General features: G+C 33.7%; 2 long non-coding RNA genes across 3 annotated transcripts; both read right to left on the bottom strand.

The window, feature by feature from the left end:
- Positions 1 to 2,652: 2,652 nt before the first annotated feature.
- On the bottom strand, positions 2,653 to 4,647 carry LOC145135778 (uncharacterized). The gene is made up of 4 exons (XR_013720034.1): positions 4,543 to 4,647; positions 4,411 to 4,466; positions 3,531 to 3,581; positions 2,653 to 3,439 (listed from the first exon to the last, which is right to left on the bottom strand). It is a non-coding gene; the product is annotated as an uncharacterized LOC145135778 (long non-coding RNA).
- A 119-nt stretch (positions 4,648 to 4,766) lies between these two features.
- Positions 4,767 to 6,471, bottom strand: LOC145135999 (uncharacterized). 2 transcript variants are annotated; one of them, XR_013720164.1, is made up of 5 exons: positions 6,100 to 6,471; positions 5,881 to 6,031; positions 5,698 to 5,791; positions 5,561 to 5,613; positions 4,767 to 4,859 (listed from the first exon to the last, which is right to left on the bottom strand). It is a non-coding gene; the product is annotated as an uncharacterized LOC145135999 (long non-coding RNA). The 2 variants fall into 2 exon arrangements; XR_013720163.1 differs by having other exon boundaries at positions 5,561 to 5,608.
- Positions 6,472 to 20,778: the final 14,307 nt, after the last annotated feature.

Genomic DNA, 20,778 nt, shown 5'->3' with positions numbered 1-20,778 from the left:
AAAAATTCATTTCTTTCTATTATAACATTATATTTTTATCGTCATGGTATTCTCGAAGAGTTCATCATGTTCGGGGCTTACGGATGCAAGCAGAGGTGTGTGGGGGCACGTGCCCCAATGGTTGGAAAAATTCTAAATATTATATTATATTAATTGGATAGAGAAAAAGAAATTTAAACATCCTTTCTCTCATTGTCAAAACACCCAACAAAACTTTAAACAATATAGCAAATTACATTTATGGTCTTTATATTTTACTAATAGTTTAAGTTTTAGTGTATCTTTTGGAATATTTCCAAAAATTTTCCCGACTTTGGTTTTTATTTGGCTATAGTCCCCAACTCAAATATAAAGACTTTTGTATCCTTTTCTAGAAATGGTAATTAGTAATTAGTGATTAATATGTCATGAACCATTTGATCCGACCCAAAAAAAATTGTATTTGAGTATATTCTTGTGCCACCAACCTATATAAATCCTAGATCCGCCACTGACCTTACATATATCATTGTCTACATTGGGAAAGATTATGGTCTCATGATAAAGCTTCTTGCAACACAACCATTGTATGTCGCTTTTTTTTTATTCTGCTTGTGTAGTAGATCAAGTTGCTATTGAAAAAATGAATGTTTGGGTAGTAGAAGATTGATGAGTCGATGAAGACTGTTGGGGAAGAACTTATAGTGGTTTTACATACAAACGACCCTCGACTGATTCATGCACCAATTTTATGAGGATCAAACCAAGCATTACTGGAATTTTTTTTCAGGGAGTAAATGAATTGTATTGGAAGTCCTATTAGTTATAGCTTTCACATTAGTAATTCCATGGCTAGGACGAGGTAAAATCATTATTCCTAATTTCCTATATAAAAAAGTGGATTTTGTTTGAACTATTTTGGGGGCTTAAAGGAATAAATAGTATTGTACTTTGATTTATTTGTTTGATATACAATTTTACCTTCATTTTGTTCTATTACAACATTGCTCTTTAATTGTTTTTTTTCAAGTCGGTACTTTGAAAATTTCATTCAATTATAGCATTGTACTTTTTACATTTTCTCATTTCATATGTTATGTCGCCTTGCTGATATATTAATGTACATAGGCAATATACTTTAGTTTTTTACCAATAACACTACAAGAAAAACGCGATTTTGCTAGGGAAGGGTGTTATGGAACGTATTTTCGTTGTTGATCTGCAACGGGTCGTGCTATGGAATGTCGTTCCATGGCAAGGTTGCTACCACATTGCCTACGAAATTTATTTTCGGTAGCGAGCATGGGACTTGCTAGGGAAAATGCTACCGACTCCATATCCGTTGGTATTATGCTACCGATATTTCTATGGAAAAAACATTCATAGCAATTTTCCAACGAAATGTTTTACGAAATCATTTTCCGTTGTACGACTGCTATGGAATTAATTATCGTAGTTAATATGCAGCGAAAATTTTCAACGGAAAACAATTTCATAATTGATTTGCTATGGAAGTACCATTCGTATGTATTTGCTAGGGAATTCTGCTATGAAATTTATTTCCTTTGCTTGTTTTGCTATGGGAAAAAAACCTAGCTAATTTGTGATGAAATTAAATTTCATAGCAACGTTGATAAGGAATAGTTCAAATACATAGATATTTAGCTATGGAAATTTGCAACGGCAATAAAACTCGTGGAATTTTTTATATTGAGCAATTATATGTTGCAACTTTTGTTGCCAATTTTGCTAGGAATTATTTTTTTGTAAAGTATTTTACATTAATTATAGTGTCATATTATGAAATTTATTTGCATATATAAAGCGTCCAATCCAACTCCCGTATTCGCAAACCCACAAGCGGAAGAAGATAATTTAGGGCAAATCGATGTTGTCGTCTTCAAATAGTAATGTGAGGCTGTGCGGATGTGTACATCCAGTTGGCATGTGGACGGTATGGACGCTAAAGAATCCTGGACGGAGGTTCCTTGGCTGCACAAATTACAATGATGAATACATAAATTGTGGTTTTTTTCGTTGGATTAACCCACAATTGTCGAACAAGTGGTATAGAGAGAAGATGTACGAGTTGAGAGCTCAAGCCAATGGTGAAGATGTCATGTTAGATGCCCCCTCCCCCCCCGACGCTCCTATCAATTTTCATGTCAATGAAACCCCGACTCAAGTTGTTATTCAAGATACTAATGAATATTGTAATGGCCCTCGAGTTAAAGGTGGTAAAGTTGGAATCATTAAGTTCATATTGTATGCTTAATTAATTTTCTTATTGTTATTATGATCAATGGAGGAATTGTTTTTATGATCAATGGAATTGGTAAACTATGGTTTGAATGATATGTTTTTGAATTGGTAATATATTTTGTTTGTTTTATTGACTTTTATGTCTTTAATACTATGAAAGAATAAACATTTGCTATTAGGTTTATGTTATCTTGAATAATTTTTTACCATTTCAATGTAGAGAAATTGAATTATAACATAAACGATTACTTAATTGGATATTTAATGAAAATATTGTACATACAAATATCTCAAAAACACATGTCCCCTTTTAGTAAATGCTTTCAATGTACCAAAGAATGATAAATTTTCATTTTATTTAATTCTCATGAAGGGCAGTAATACATAACATCACATTTACCAATTCGCATGCAAAAAACTAAAAATTAGACAATCTAACCATCCTTTTATAAAGAAACAAAAAATCTAGTCAATATCTTCTTCCTCCTCTTCTTCTTCATTTCTCGATGTACTATACTCATAACTACCCTCGCTGTCAAGAATACCATCATTGTCGTCCTCATGAATTTCACCTTCTTCATCAATGTTATTTTCATTATCTGAACCGCTGCTTGACATGTCGTACATCATCATAATTGTCTGTATCGGCTGTAGTTGGTATAATGATTTCATTTGATTCAACTTCATCTTCTTGGAATACAAAGTCTTTCTTAGGATGATTTTCATGTACATCAGTCCAACCACGAGGTTTAATTTTAAATACATCCCACCATTTCGAGTTGTTTGTTTTAAAACTTGGGTAAGGAATGTAACCCACCTGAGTAGCTTGCATGGCTAAAACAAACGGCTCGAACTTGTTGTATTTTCTTTTGACGTTTATCTCGACCAAGTTATATTGTTTGTAAACCTTAACTCCTATGTTAGGTGTTGGATCGTACCAATGACATTTAAACAAAAATGTGGTTTTAATTGGGTAACCAGGGTACTCGACTTCTAAAATTTCCTCTACCTTACCGTAATAATCACCGCCTTGGCTACTAACACACAATCCGCTATTTATTGTTGATTTGTTCAGACCATGAGCTTCTGTGTGAAACTTGTAACCATTGACAAAATATACGTTATATAATTTCACTCTCTTGAATGGCATTTTGGAAACGTCAAATATATACTTGTTCTTTATCCCGATCTTACGTGTCTATATGACAAATGGTAAAGCACTTAATTAGAGTTAATTATAGCCATAATAAAAAATAATAAAATTAAAAAAATATAAAATTAACACCCACATAGTTTTGAAACCATACTGCAAAGTTCTTCTCAACTTCAGCTGCAAGCTCCTGTTCATCCATATCCCCAATAAGTTCATTCAAATCTTCTTCAAATATTATGTATTACCATTTAAATAAATTTTTGAATTTGATTTCCCAATTTTCTTCATTTTGTTTTGCTTGTTTTCTTCTTGTTTTTCTTCTTTGAAGGTCTAAGGAATTTCACCAAATAGCATAATACTCTAATAATATGACAAATGAGTAAAAGATGGATGTGACATCCCCATTTTTACGACGAGAAAATACCGATTTTGTTTATGCCTAATAAATCAGAGTGTCATTTTAAAAAGATTTATTTTGCGGAATTTATCCCAAAAACATGATAATAATATTATTTATAAGACTTTAGCTTGTTCTAGAATGCTCTAGAAGATTATAGAACATTATGGAAGACTCTGGAATATACCGGAAGAGTCTAGAAAACTCTAGAACGACATGGAAGACCCTAGATATACCGGAAGAGTCTAGAAAACTCTAGAACGACATGGAAGACCCTAGAAGGTTATGGATAATTCTAGAAGACACTGGAGCAACCTAGACCTCTCCAGAACATGGTAGAACATTCTAGAAACATATGGAAGCTTATAGAGTATGTTAGATAGTTCTAGAGTTATCTATTAAGTAGTAAGTGTATTGTAGTATCTAGAAGCTTCCTAAGAGGCCTATAAATAGGTGTGGAGCTCATTTGTTGTTTCCTATATAAAGAGTCATGTTCAACATCAGCCACACTGATTATTAGCTTCACTTAAGGGTACATGGACCTCATAATTAAGTCAGAAGAAGAAGAAGAAGATCAAAATCTATAGGGAAGTGAAAAAAAATCGGTAAAAGAAAGTACCTTAGTATCCAGCAACACCGATGAAAAAACACATGTCAACAAAGCTACCACAATATCTGTACACATAAAAAGAAAAAAAAAGCTAGAATCTTGAAAACAGGAATTGTTCTTAAGAAAGAACTAATAAATTACCTCAACATCAAAAATAAAAATGTCATCAAGAACATGGTCGTTACTATGAACCTCCTGCTTTCTTTTTTATGGTGGTGTTGCTCAATTTTTGGAACCCAACATTCCAAAAATGAAAATTTAAAGATTACAAAAAGAAATTCAAACAAAACAAAACAAAAATGCAGTTTTGAAACTGTAAAGAGACATACAAAAAACATACAGCTAAGAGCAAGATGTTGAATTTTGACTAAAGAGATATCTGGAGTTTTTAATAGTTCTGTGTGTCCAATAATGTAATCAAGCTTTTCATATCCCAGTTGCACCAACGTGCTTCTAACCTACAAATACGACATAAATTTAGTATTATTATAATAATAATAATAATAATAATAATAATAATAATAATAATAATAATAATAAACACATGCCACACACATTACCCCTGAGATTAGAAGGACTAGTGGACTACCAAATGGCATCAATGTTGTTTTCTGGGGGACCTAGGATATAAAATACAACAAATGGGAGGAAAACCCAAAGTATATAATAGAAGCTTATCATGAACCATCAGTCTCTGCCCCCAAAATCCAACATAACCACCCAGTTCATTACTAAATTCTTTCCATCTTTGATGTTCCCTAATTGAAGTCGGTAAAATTTGAAAAATGCCCAACACAGGAAAAGAAGAAAGAGAACCCTAATTATGACTTCATAAATATGAATTACTTTATAGAGAACTAAAAAAACTTGGGATTTATTACAAATAATTTATCTTCATGTAATTCACGAGCAATCGCTGCTTCTTCCTCTGCATAAATCCCACCCCCAAGCCCAAACTAGCCCAGACCAGTATGTATGTTAGTTAATACTTTGTTGGTCCTTTATTTGGTATGCTACATTTCATCACAATTCACATAATATCATGGTTACTTCAAAAACATAATAACACATCAATCAATTAATAGAAAAGGCCAGAAAGTACAGAAAACCTAATCAAGAATTCAAGATGATGATGTTTGAGAATCATTCCAATAAGTACCTGCAAATCTTGAATATGTATGTCCCTTAGATTTCTTCTGCAAGATGCCTCCACTTCCATTTGCATATATTTGATATTCAGCAGCGTAAATAATAATTCAATCTTTTGTTACTTTAAAAAATAACTAGACAGCCTACCATTTCTTTTAGATTCTTCATATGCTTCTTGGAAAGAAGCAGATGCTGCAGGTTCATGCTTTGCTGCTCCAGAATCTCAAAATCCCTCTTAAACCTGAAAAGGAAAGAAATTAGATCAACTCACAACTTCACTAATCAAGAAAATGATAGATATAAGATTGAAGTTCCATAACAGAGGCATACATTCTTTTCCTCCTGATGACATCACTTGCTTTATAACGCAACCTTTTCTTTTGACCTTCATTATTCGATCTTTCAATTTCCAAATGTATGTGCCTAATCTTTTGTCCAACTTTTCTAAGATTAGGTCGACCTCCTTCAGTTCCTCTTCAATCTGAACAACAGACAATGTCGTTTAAAATTGAAACGTAAAAAAGAATCAAACAATTAAATAAAACTTACCCTTTTCATAAGAGACTTAGCCTTCTTCGTCTTGTACTCTGCAATAACGAATTGGGATTTTAGGGTTTCCAAAAACGAGGTTAATTATCGGTTATTTGGGCAAAATAATGATGTGTTCTTGTGCTCTTGAGTTTAAAATTTTGAAAGATGGGAAGGATAGATAACGGATTGGGGTTTTAGGGTTTCCAAAAACGAGATTGATTATCGGTTATTTGGGTAAAATAAGGATGTGTTCTTGTGTTCTTGAGTTTAAAATTTGAAAGAGAGGAAGGATAGATAACGGATTGGGGTTTTAGGGTTTCCAAAAACGAGGTTGATTATCGGTTATTTGGGCAAAATAACGTTGTGTTCTTGAGTTTAAAATTTGAAAGATGGGAAGGAAAGGCAGAGGGGAAAAAAAGGGAAAAAAAGATGGAAGGAGCCGCGTTCTCCGGTTGCAAAGGAAAATGGGGGGTATTGCTGCCAAATTATATTTTAACGCCTGGTTAGATAAAGCGGAAACATGAAGAAGGGTAAGAAATGTATTTTTCGCTTTCCTTTTCCAATCTGTCCAAAAATGAGCGGAAACAGACCCGCCTATTTTCTTCAAGAAATAAATAAAGACAAAATTGTAAGTTTGGTCCCTGAGGTATGTCAAAATTTGGATGTTTCGTCCAAAATGTTTTGAAGTTGCACTACTGGTCCAAAAGGTTTCATTTGTTGTGACTTTAGTCCAATTTGTATGAAACTTTTTTAAAATGACAACTATACCCTTACCTTTTTTTTCCTTTTCATTTCTTTATTTACAAGAAAATAAAAAAATAAAAATCCAACCCACATCGCATACACTCAAACCAAACCTGCAAACTCAAATATGGTTAAGTGGAAGAGGGTAAAAGGTGTTAGATAAGGAGTGAGTATGTGGGTAGGGGTGGGGTGTTTCTTTTTGTCATTTTATTAATTAGAAAAACGGAAAAAATAACTAAAAATAAAAAAGGGAAATACCAATGGCAAATCCGTCATTATAAAAAGTTTAAAATTTTTGGACCAAACTTGCAATAAAATTCTTATTTTGGACCATTGGTGCAACTTCAAAACATTTTGGACCAAAGTCCCACTTTTTGACATACCACATGAACCAAATTTGCAATGTTATCATAAATAAAAAAAATTGTATGTATTAACATCTTTTTATTTTTGTATTCGAAAGGATTGATTGCATCAAATGTATCTTTTCCATAAAGATAACAAGCTTTAGTATAATGTCAAACTAGAAAAAAATCCATGTTACGTAATAGGGTTGTTTTTTTTTGGTTTATTTATTTATGTATTATTAGCAGTTTAGTAAAAGCCAAAAGCGACAATTTTGTAAGTAGTTTTCTACACATGGGTCAAACCTGTCAAAATACGAAAATCATACAAACATGGACTAAAACTTTACATGGACCTTTTATATAAATTAAAAAATTACAGGGACTAAATCTGCCCAAATGCAAAACATTTGTTGCAAGGACTAAATTTGTCAAAATGTATAACCTTTGTTGCAGGGACTAAATCTGCCAAAAGATTTTGTAAGGACTAAATATATCAAAATATAACACCTTTGTTGAAGGGACTAAATATGCCAAAATATAAAAGTTTTGTGGCAAAACTTTGAAAAAGGACTACTCTATTGTTCATAAGGGTTATGAAACATCCCAAAAATACGGTCCAAAATTTCCATTTTAAATCATTAATAAAACCATAGTTAACAATTCATCACATAAAAATCATAAGTCATTATCTCAAAATAGCATAAACATCTGTCAAAACATATCATAGTAAAAACATCTCAGGCTAAACAATGGTGTGTGCACTATAGTCATCCCGAGCTCTTCCCTTTTCTACCGGAAGTACCTAAAACCAAAATAGAAAATTGTAAGCACGAAGCTTAGTGAGTCTCCCCCAAACTACCACATACCATACACATAATCACATATACTGGGGCCCCGCCCCATCCTCGGGCCCCGCCCGGCATCGGACAATGTCCGGCATCAGGCCCCGTCTGGCATCGAGCCCCGCTCGGTATACAAATCTGTTTCTTCCAGGCCGCGCCTGTCTCTCGGCCCCGCCCGCTATACACATACAAACAATAACATATAATCATGCTAGCACATAAAGTTTTGTGGCAAAACTTTGAAAAAGGACTACTCTATTGTTCATAAGGGCTATGAAACATCCCAAAAATACGGTCCAAAATTTCCATTTTAAATCATTAATAAAACCATAGTTAACAATTCATCACATAAAAATCATAAGTCATTATCTCAAAATAGCATAAACATCTGTCAAAACATATCACAGTAAAAACATCTCAGGCTAAACAATGGTGTGTGCACTGTAGTCATCCCGAGCTCTTCCCCTTTCTACCGGAAGTACCTAAAACCAAAACAGAAAGTTGTAAGCACGAAGCTTAGTGAGTCTCCCCCAAACTACCACATACCATACACATAATCACATATATTGGGCCCCCGCCCCATCCTCGGGCCCCGCCCGGCATCGGACAATGTCCGGCATCAGGCCCCGTCTGGCATCGAGCCCCGCTCGGTATACAAATCTGTTTCTTCCAGGCCCCGCCTGTCTCTCGGCCCCGCCCGCTATACACATACAAACAATAACATATAATCATGCTAGCACATAAAGAATCATACACAGTACTATATATTCTAGTCCTAAGGCCTCGCCTATCATGGGCCCCGCCCCGACTCTGCTAATAATGAGATATGGAAGCCCGTCCACACTCAGCTAGTGATGAGATACGAGACCCCGCCCACACTCACCTCCCTACCAGGCACATACAAGTATCACAAAGACAACAATTATAACTAAACATGCATTCCTTCATCGGGTACCACCCAACATCGAACCGTAGTTCGGAAACATACATATAAACATTCCTTGGGCCCCACCCGACATCGGACCGAAATCCGGAAGCATACAAACATTCCTCAGGCTTTCCCCGGCATCGGACCGAAGTCCGGAAACATATAAAACAAGCACATGCAAGAATCACGAAGACATCAATCATACAAACATTCCTCGGGCACCTCCTGACATCAGATTGGAATCCGGAAACATAATAACCTACATCGGGCATTACCCGGCATCGGACCTTAGTCCGGAACATACTAACATACATAAACGGGCCAGCATTGGTGCCTTCGACCCGTTCCTACATGAGAAAACTCACCTCGCAAAGCTGAATGCAGAATCCCACGGATAACCTCTGGCTGCTAGCTGGCAGATCCCCGAACTGCTCATATCTCGACTCCCCGAGCTACTGATCATCATACAAATTAGATAAGTCCGAGACTTTCATAACTTAACCATAAGTCCTCACTGGGGTAAAAGACCATTCTACCCCTCACATACTCTTGTCCCAAAATGAACTCTAACCAGACCTTGGCCCAAAAGATAAACACTTCCACAAGGCCCAATAATCCTTCTTAGGGTAAACATACCATTTTATCCCTGATCTAATTTGGTCCATGACCTAGACCCAAATCCATACATGAAAGGCCCAATACTAGGTAGACTTCCCAAGCCCACCAATGGCCCAATTTTCTAAATTGGGCCCAACCCCTCTAATGGGCCTAATCCTAGGCCCAAAATAATATATAGTCCATGAAGGCCCAAATGATGATCCACTAAGGCCCATATTAGTAAAGTCCAAGAAAATGGCCCAATCACAAAAGCCCAAACCCCAAAAACCCATTTGAAGGCAAAAAGATCTGAAATCCCACTGATGCCCCGAACGCACGATGTTCCCTGGTGGAGCGTTGGGCGTTCGTCACCGACTCAAGTCGCGGACCCAACTCGGAATGCAGGGCGTTCCTCAACCCTACGTGTCGCGTCCGCGTGCTGGCTCCAAAAAGGCTTATTAAGCACTTAATGCTTAAAGCCATGCTATCCAAACATGGATCCAAGCCATCTAGGACCTCTAGAATCATAAAGTCACGGACTTGGTGACTTTGCATGGTCCAAAAAGGACCCCAAACATTCATTAAAGCTTCCAATCCATAAACCAAGACCCAAAACCTTTGCATGGTTGGTCCTTAGCCATCAAGTTACCATTTTTATGACTTTAACAACTCAGAAACGTGAGGATTCTCAATCCTAGGCTCTTGGAGTGGCTCAAACTCCCAAAGAGTATCCATATGACCATAAGAAGCACAAAACAAGACCTAATATAGATCTTAAGCTATAAGGTAGCAAGTTAGAAACTTTAAGACTTGCAAATTGGCTGGAGAACCTGGATCTAAAAGCTCCTCCTTGATCAATGAGACCTCAAAGTGATCACTCTTCTTCAAGAACTCCAATATACACTCAAGGATGGTCTTCCAAGCTCACACAATCACAATTAGGGTTAGGGTTTCGAAAAGAGGCTTAAGGTACAGTGGAGGCTGAGAGAATAAAGGTTGGAGGTGAGTTAAGGTGTTTAAATAGTGTTCAAGACCCGAAATTTAGGGTTTAGTCTGCCCAAATGAACGCAACACGTTCCCTTGGGGAACGCATGGCGTTCCCATATGCACCCGCGCCAATTTTCCTTTTGAACGCCATGCGTACCCGGTTGGCCTAAAACCCCTCTAACTTCAAATGGCCATAACTTCTTCGTTATAACTCCGATTTTGAGGTTCTTTATATCCACGGAAAGGTAACAAGAATCCCTAAACTTCTATCAACTTTATTTATCCTAAAACTCAACCGAACAAAAATCCAAAATTCATAAAAGGCCCGAACCAACGCCTTTACCGATACCCTTGGGCTCCAAAACACAAACCGGGTAATTAGATCATCCAAACTTCATCATCTACCTCCAAATGATGCCCAAACTCAATTCTTCAAAGGTTCTAACTCAGCTAATACCCACTCCTTGCTCACCATCTCGCAATGGGAACGATTCGAAACAGGGCGTTACAGGCTATGTTATTTAATAGTATATTTTATGTTAACATGTTTCGGGGTTTCTTTGGTTTTTTTCTCTTTTGTTGGTTCTATTTTGTCTGTGTATAATGTTTTGAAGAGAGTATGGGACCAAAATTGCCAAGTCCACAAACTAATGTGGCAAAAAACTATAAGGGTCGCATTTGGTAAATGACAAGGACCAAAACTTACAAACTCTTAAAACCTTTGTGACTAAATTCTGAATCATGAAAAAGTTAGTGTGTGAATAGTGATTGAAGGAAAGTAGGGGATCAAAAGTGTCAACTCTTTAAACATTTGTGTCTATATTCTAATCATCAAAAAGTTATTGTTCCTAAGAGCTAAGATAAATGGAGCTTTTCTGTAAACTAAATAATTACAGGGACTAAATCTTTCAAAATGTAAAACTTCTTTTACATGGAGTATATTACAGGGACTAAATTTGCCAAAATATAAAACATTTGTTTGTAGAGACTAAATCTGTCAAAATGGAAAACATTTGTTGTAGGGACTAAATCTGCCAAAATATAATATATTTGTGGAAAAAATTCAAAAAAGAAAAACATCACTATTCATAAAGACAATGAGAATTAATAATATATAACTATTTATAGTGACTAAGTTATGAGAATTCAAACTTGTGGTTTGCAAAAATCTTTGGATGGGGTCCAAAAAGTTTCCAGCTTGCACAGAATATCCAAAATCAATGTTTTTCTGGGTTTTTGGTCCAAAAATAATTTTAATTACCTATTTACCCTTTTAATTTTAGTTTTGTATTTTCTTTTCTTATTTATTTTAATACTTTATGAAATAAAAATAAAAAACAAAAAGGATAGACCTCCACTCCACCCCTACCGATACCCCCCTCTCTCTCTCTCTCATTTCTTATCTGATAATAATAATAATAAAAAGCAGCATCAGCAAACAGCCAAAGCTGCTGTTTCCACCCTAACTAGCAGACCACCATGGCATCCCCCCTCTTCCTGTGAATAACAACCGACCCACCCCGATTTTTTCCTTCCATTCGTCCTTCCCTTATTTCAATCATGCTCCTTTCATTCCAAATCAAATGAAGACGGGAACAAGAGATGTTTTTTCCCTCTTTGCAATTGACCAACATCTTCAACTTCTCCCTTCATTTTCTTCTTGATTTCTGTCAAGAAGCTTCTCTAGAGATGGAGCAGCATTCGGCGAGACAATGAGGCTGTCAAACATCAAACCCAAAAACCCTTTTCCCATTCATCGGGTTCTTACAAAACGAAAAAAGAAGAATAAGAATAAGAAGAAAACATGTGAATGAAGATTAGACCACACCCCTTTTTCCGTCGACTGAATCAGCCAAGCACCCACTGTTTTCATCGATCAACCCTCCACCCAAACCCTTCCTCTCTCGTCAAACAGTTGTTGCTTCCCCCTTTCCTTTCCTCGTCATGTGCTTCTGGACGATAGAAAGAAGAGGAAGCAGAGTTGTCATCGTAAGCCATCCACCACCACTCGCTGCCACCACATGTTGTTGCTATTGTTATGCTGACCACCACTACTTCTTTCCTCTTGATGCGGTCGTTCGATCGTTTTTTGTTCGATCGCAAGCCATCCACCACCACTCGTTGCCACCACAACCTTCGACCAGCACCATCGAGAGAACCAGTGGAGGTCTTGACGAAAGATCAGCAGCCACTAGATCCAAATCACGTTTGCCTCCACGTTTTCTTCTTGATGCGGTTGTTCGATCGTTTTTTGTTCCTTTGCCCGATCAAGAAATAACCAAAGGCACGAGAATCCCTAATCCACCTAAGTTTGAGCCATTAAAGACATCTAGCCCCTCCATTTGCACACACACACACACAGAGAGGAGGAGGAGGAGGAGGAGGAGGAGGAGGAAGAGAGAGAAGGGGGAGGGCTCCGGTGGAGTGGGTAGAGAGAGAGATGGGGTGAGCCAACTTAATTCCTTTTTTGCATTAATATTTATAAAATAAAAATATAAAAAATACAAAAAAAAAAAATTAAGGGTAAAACAGTCAATTCAAGTGCTCCATGGACCAAAAATACAAAAAATTGTTACATTTAAGACTAAAAACCTAGAAAAACCTTGATTTTGGACATTCTGTGCAAATTGAAAACTTTTTGAACCTCATCCAAAGATTTTTGCAAACCACAATGACCAAATTTGCAGTTTTGTCAATATAAAAGGTAAATCAATAAGATAACTTTCTTATTTATTTGGATGTACTAGATTAATAATATATCATCATTTTTTCATTAATTTACACATAAATAGTGTCTCATGTATCTTAAAAAAAGATTTCACATATTTATTTGAATCGATCATTATAAAGTTACATAACAATTACATAACTATCTTATTTAATAATTTTTTTAAATAACTGATTAATATTTAAGATTTTTAACTATCAAAATTCATTTAATTTTATAACCGTGTTTTCCACTGGTTATAACCTAGTATTATATTATCATAATAATAATTAACAATATCTACTTTCTATCTACACATGTCACTTTTATGTGCAAAAAAAACTTGCTTTTCCGTGATTATTATATTTGGTACTAGTTATAAGACCGTATATTATATGAGTTTATTAAAAAAAAGTTAAATACGAAAGTGTAAACATTTAAGAGTTTCAATTTATATGGAAAGTGAGAAAAAAATATTAAATTATTGAAATTAAAGTGCTCATTTATTTTTTAAAGTCAAACAAATAACTTAAAAAAAGAAACAAAAAATAATTTATCTTTAATTTACAAATTTCAATATTAGAAGGAAAGATGCATTAATGAAGTTGTTATTCATTTATTATTACTTATTACATTTAAATACTTTTTGGAATTTAATAAAATGGTAAAAACCATAAAATGACATGGAAAAAAATTTAATCTAAAATAACCACGAAATGACATATGGAAAAATAAATGAGAGTATGACTATGTGACAAAGAAATATTTTTATTTATTTGAGTAGATTAATCAGGTTTCTTATTTTTTGTAAACACCCTCAACAAATATTCAGTATAATCACATAAACCCAAGAACAAATTTGAATTCAAAATACAATCTTTGATTATATTTTGTATAGAGATTATCTATTTATTAAGCATAACTAAGCAAATACCCGTAGAACTCATGGTTGAAAAAAAATACTATTGATAATTTCAATCGAAGTGACAAATTACAGATTTGTAAAAAAAAAAAATAATTTGATAACAAAGATAGAAGTTTTGTATGTAAGTTTATAATGATTAGTGAAAACTAATGTATACATTGTTATGAATATTCAATCCACATTTTGTATGATTAGATATTCGATAAAATCATATTTTTAATTATAAATTTGCAAACCATCATTGTATATAATGTAGATACATTTTGAAATTTATGGCGTAAGTTGTGTGCCTCAAGAATTGTAACACCTAATTCTTGATTTGGGTATTTGGCGGTTGCGTTTGCCAAATTGTCTGTTGGAGGATTTCATATTTTGGAGTTTCTTAAAATTGTAACATCCGAGTCCCCGACTCTGTTTTTTCCGAGCTTTGATTGGTGGTTTTGAAGTCCAAGGAAAGGTAGGAGTGAAGACCAAAGCCTGAGGGATTTAATCGTAAAAAGCTACAAATTAAAAATCAATGGAATTACGTTGAGGGTTCATGGCGCCTAGCCCATGGACTGAACGCTTATATAGGGTTTTGTGAGTATTTAAAGGGCATTAACCCCTAGGGTGTAACACCAAATTTCTGGGTTGATCAATTAAAGACTCATGGAGTTTGACAATAAGATTTTCTGGAAAAATCTTAGGGAGGCGACGCATGTGTATATGAAAGTTGAATAGTAAAGACTCCATGTATCTATGTGGCGGCGCAACCACGTGTCTATGAAAGTTGAATAGTAAATATTCAAGTCAATATAAAACTTTAAAAATAGTTAAAGAGTCCTTTAAAGGAATCGAGTAAACTTACCTCGACAAAACAATACTATACAAGAAAACATATTTGATGAATTGATGAACCTAGCGCAAATAAATTATCTCGCTTGATATATGCGTGAAAGAAGGTTGACAATTTAGATATGAAGAGAAAACAAATTACTATCACAAATGTGGAATGGTGTATAGTTAGCTCAGCGTGGATTGATCATCTTGATTTACCTGACACGGAAGTTCAGAGGGCACCTTCCCTAACACCATCACTTAAACACTCCCCTACCATGAGTCTCCTCAAAGAAGGCACATATAGATGTTTCATCTCACCCGCCGCCGCCACCACAACCCCCCACTGTACCATCAATTGATAAGGACCGAATTATTAGTGAGTTACAAAACGAGGTCCGTGAATTGCATAACGACCTTCGTGAATGCCGCAAGCAGTTCAGGTCACATGATAAGCGTTTAGCATAGCATGACGCTACTTTAGTCATGTTTCTAAAACGTATTAATAAGACTCTTGAAGATGATGTTGGTACCTCGAAGGGGGTGGAGGTACATTGTGATGTGGCAAACCATAGGCACTACCGTACTGACACACTCTGGTGTAAACAAATATTAGAATGTAATTGACTTTTAGTTCTAGACAGATCATGTGACAACCTAAACTTAATTTCACTTTTTTATGAAATCGATGATTTGGTTTCCATTAATTTAATGATCATAATAAATATTACATAATAGTTTATAGAATAGTAAAAACTAGATTATAACTCGCGTTAAACTAGGGGTGGAATTGGTACGGTACCAATTCATTTTTCTCTAAACCGTGTACCGTACCAACTCTAATTGGTATAAAAAAAATTTCTACCGATACCATACCAAGTATACTTGGTACCAATTTATTTGGCTACCAACATGTTTGGTTGGTACAAATTGGTAATGGTATATACCAACTTCTTTTAATTTTCTATTGTAAGATTTAAAAATAAGCAAAGACATCGGGATGTTGATGTTTAGTATAGAAATTAGTTATGTAGTTCTTTTTGTTTACAAAAGAATTCTACTAAAGCAAAGACATCGGAATTTTGATGTTTAGTATAGAAATTAGTTACGTAGTTCTTTTTGTTTACAAAAGAATTATACTAAAGTAATGCTAAAGTAACGTTTTAATTTTGTGCTTTAACGTGGTAATAACTATTGACTAATACAATCAAATGACTAATATACTGTTATTAAAACTGTAAACACTAAGCACAATTAATAGTTGAAATATACGATTTCATATATATATATATATATATATATATATATATATATATATATATATAAAATAAATGAATTGGTTGGTACGGTATTATCATACTATTCAAATTTTTGTACCATTACCATACCAACATTGATCAATTGGTACGGTACTACCAACCAAACATGTTGGCTACCAAATGTATTGGCTACCAAGTTTCTTGGTTTGGTTGGTAACATGTTGGTTGGTTTTCCGTGGTACAATTTTGTCAGCCCTATGTTAAACGCGGGGAACGCATAAAAAACATACAAATGTCTACAAATATTGCATAATAATCATAAAAAAAAAAAATTATGGCCATAGAGTATAATTTATGGAATGTTAAATGTTATATGGATTTAATTTTGGTATATCATCAATGGAAATTCTTTTCTAAATAATGATTGGTTTTTTTTTTTAATTTATAATGAATATAAGTACTAGCTTTTATGTTTGTTCTTATTTATTTGGTGTTCACAAGAACTTTGCATTAGTCTCGGCGCAACTTTGAATAATTTTAGTATATCATCGATGTAATTTGGTATATCTTTCAATTATATGAAATATCAAAAAATGACATTTCATTACTATTATGATAATTTAGTTTATATATTGAATTTTTTTATTAATCTTAACGGTTTTTTTTTCTAATAACCGTAACGGTTTTACTAATTGTACTTTTTACAAATATCATAATATCTTATAATTTTTATCTTACTTTATAATTTTTAATAACTATGTTATTTTCAAGATTAACTGTCTTAATAGTTTATTTTTTCAGTCTATTCAATTTTATATTTCATTGTATAACATCATTGTTTGTATGTATTCTAAAATTGCACATTAAAAATGCTTAATGTTTACACCTTGATATTAATTTTTTTTAATAAACATGTGTAATAATTATAGAATATATATCTCGTTTAAATTAACATTTACTTACTTCATTAAATTAAATTCCTCATTAAACGGTTATATTTTTGGAAAGTAATACTTATAATGGGGCAACATTATCTAAGACATAAATGTTTGATATACTTTTGGAGGGAAAAATCGGGATCATTAAAAAATTTTATATAAAGAAAATACAAATTTAAATTGGGTGAAATTATGGATGACATTGGGTAAAATTATTTTGAAATTACTATATAAAGATAAAACAAAGTAAGTTGGTATGTTATACAAAAAAAATCAATGAAGGTATGCAACTAAAAAATGGAATTTAAAGATGAAAAACTAAAACTTAAAAATATGAAGACATGTGATAAAAAAAACGTGTGAAAAAACTATAATCACATTTGACCAATTTGTTAGTGAGAAGATCATAAATTGACCATCTGATAATGATCAACGAATTATTTCCTATATGACAAAAGGTGAATTTTGTGATTAATGGATTCGAAATGTTTTAAGTAATGCTAAAATAAACATGTATATAGAAGTGTACATGAACATGTCATTTTCATGCAAACGACATGTTTTATGGTATCAATCATTTGATACACGAACATTGGTTGTTTTGTAGAAATTAATCTTATGTTTATGACTAACCAACATGTAATCTCCTTCATTTCTGGTCATACCAAAACTACTAATTTCATTTATAGATCCTTCAACAAATAGGGCTTCAAACGAACTAATGAGATTTTTTTTATTGTTGCTTGAATTTTAGTGTCACGTAAGTAAAAAAAAATTGTTAAGTTTAAAATTTTATAAATTGAAATCAACATAATTAAAAAGAAAAAATTATGCATACTCGTCAATTAAAATCATTTTCAAGCTGTTGAACATGTTAGGGTTGTTTTTGTAAGTTTGTTTCCAAAGCAAGAGTACCTGAACACGAATGTTCCAGGTTTCCTTGGATGCAACGACGTCAGCAACCTTATTAAAGACGATCTCATCGCAATTTTTTGTGCCATGGGTGTAAAATGAAAGACAAAAACAATTAGAATTAGAAAAAAAAAACTTTTATATGAAATAAAAGGGATGTATACAATGTATTTATCTATAAAGATGTATGATTTACAAAGAGGTATGAAAGCTATTATAGATGTCAACAAAATTGTTTCTATACTTAATTTTAAATGATGCATAAATAGATTATATATTATTTCCTATTAAATCAACCTAAAGGTGTAATAAGATCATACCAAAATATTAATCATACCAAAATTAACTGGATTCTTATGACATAGTAATTAAAATAAATCATAATTATCTCTAATATATAAAAATAACATTTTCGTAATTAGTGTCGATTCAAAAGATAGTTAATTTATGTTTTGTTAAATGTACGTAATATTTTTTTCTGTTTATTTGAAAAGTTCCAGAAAAAATAGTTAAACGAGTTCATGTAATTTGTCACAAAGAAAATCGAAATATATGAATACATATATTTGATATAGGAACAAAAAAATAATCGAAAAAAATATAAAAAGCGAAAGAAGGTACTGACATTCTAGTGCACAACAACGAATGTTTGAAGCAGAGAATGATGATGGAAGTTATCAACAATGAGAATGATGTCGTGGGATAAGGTTTGAAGAAAAGCAACGATTGAGAATAAGTGTGAGCCACGGATTCAATGATGAATCGTATATGTATGTGATAATTTGAATATGATTTTTTGGTATTAATGGTTTCCTAATAAAAATGGGTTTTATATTAATGGTTTACTAATATATACGGATTTATATTAATGGTTGATATTAATGCCTTAATTGAAATGGTTTGTTATAAATATGTTTTTAAAGTTGACCATGTTAAAACCTTTATAACCGGAAATTCAATATTTAAAATATGAGAAACTTTTATTGGAATAAAATACATTTCATTTCAACAGATGTAAGTTAATTTTTTGACAATTGGAAAACATTTATTGGAATTAAATACATTCAATTTGGGAAAGATAATTTCAGCAATTTGATCTGATAGAGGAAAACGTAGGATTGAAATACAATCAATGGCCCAGATTATTTAAAATGATGTCATAAGGTTTCTCTTTTAATGATATTTAAAGATAAGAGGTTTAAATGATAAATACATTTAGACAAGTATGAATAATTTAAAGCAAAAAGGTACTTAGACATCTAGTTACAAACATCATTATTAGTAAAAAAACGCTTACACCAAATTATTGGAATATTATATATGTTAAGTGGTAAATAAATATGACCATATTTCTTAATATTTTAGTTTGTAGCTTGGTCTAGATCAACTAAACCTAAGACCAGACCAGGATTAGTTATATTTGGAGGGTGTTTGGCCAGTGACGGAACCAGAAATTTTTGTAAGGGGTAGCTTAGTTTAGGTGTTGTTTGTTTTTTTGAAGTCAAAATGTTTGCAGTCTGCGGACCACATCTGCAAGCCTTTGCAGCAGAAGAGGTGGACCAAATGTCTGCAGTCTGCAATAAGAAGACTGTTTGTTTTTAACGTCTATAGCTGTTGAAATAAATTGATTTTTCAAACTTAATTTCATATCATAAACATTAAAAATGCATTTTCAAAAAAAAAAAAAAAATACTACACGGTGGCCCATGTTTTTTTTTTGTTTAGGTTAAAATGGGGTCGGAAGACCTTTGAAGACAGTGGTCCATGTCTGCGCCAGGAAGACCTCGCGCAGACGTTTTTTGATCTGCGCACTTCCAAAAAACAAACACTCTGCGAGGGCATATGTCTGCGCGGCGCAGACAAAAGTGGTTGCGCAGATCTTCAAAAAAAAAACAAACAACCCCTAGATCAACTAAACATAAGTTACTCTTTTCCTACACTACAAATCAAAACATCATTCAAAAAATCATCACCCATCTTCATTGCAGAAAAACATATTCCAATGGTTGCGGTAGGGATGTCAAAAAGTCACGTGGGACCCCGTTCCCGTGGGGGTCCCGTCCCGTTTGGGGGAATTTTTTTAATAAAATCGGGGGGCGGAGATGGGGGCGGGAGCAAGGTTAACCCCCGTTTTAATTTCGGGGGCGGGGGCGGGGGTAGGCAGTCCCGTCCCGAAACCCCCATGGGGACCCCGTTAATAAATTACACATATACTTACATATATTAATTATATAAATATAATAAACAATAGCAAGACTTTGAGTTTCCAAAATTTATCAAAAAATATGTTTTTAAGTTGTTAGAATAGTTTTTTTAAGATGCCGTAACTTTTTTATTTTTAACATGTAAAATTCTGCTATAAATAATTATTTGTTACTAAAAAATAGTTTCTTTTAGCCTAAACAACAACTTTTTTTAACCCAAAAAAAGACAGCCAAAAATCAATCGGGGGCGGGGGCGAGGATAATAAAGGGGATTCGGGGGCGGGGCGGGGGTAGGAAGGTTGAACATTTCGGGGGCAGGGGCGGGGGATGCAATCCCCGTCCCGTTTACCCCCGTTGACATCCCTAGGTTGCGGTTGGGGTTTTTTCCTCCACCACTTTCTTCACTGTTACCAACATCCAATGTTCTATTAAAAAAATCAAATTAAACCCTACAAAAATAATAAAAGATTTAAATTCACAATTGAAGATTG

The sequence above is a fragment of the Lactuca virosa genome, chromosome 9 (genome assembly GCF_052849685.1).
Source record: "Lactuca virosa cultivar CGN04683 chromosome 9, Lactuca_virosa_CGN04683_v6, whole genome shotgun sequence".
In the NCBI taxonomy this organism is placed as follows: domain Eukaryota; kingdom Viridiplantae; phylum Streptophyta; class Magnoliopsida; order Asterales; family Asteraceae; genus Lactuca; species Lactuca virosa.
Note: the sequence above shows the minus strand (reverse complement) of the source record. Positions and strands in the feature narration are given on the sequence as shown.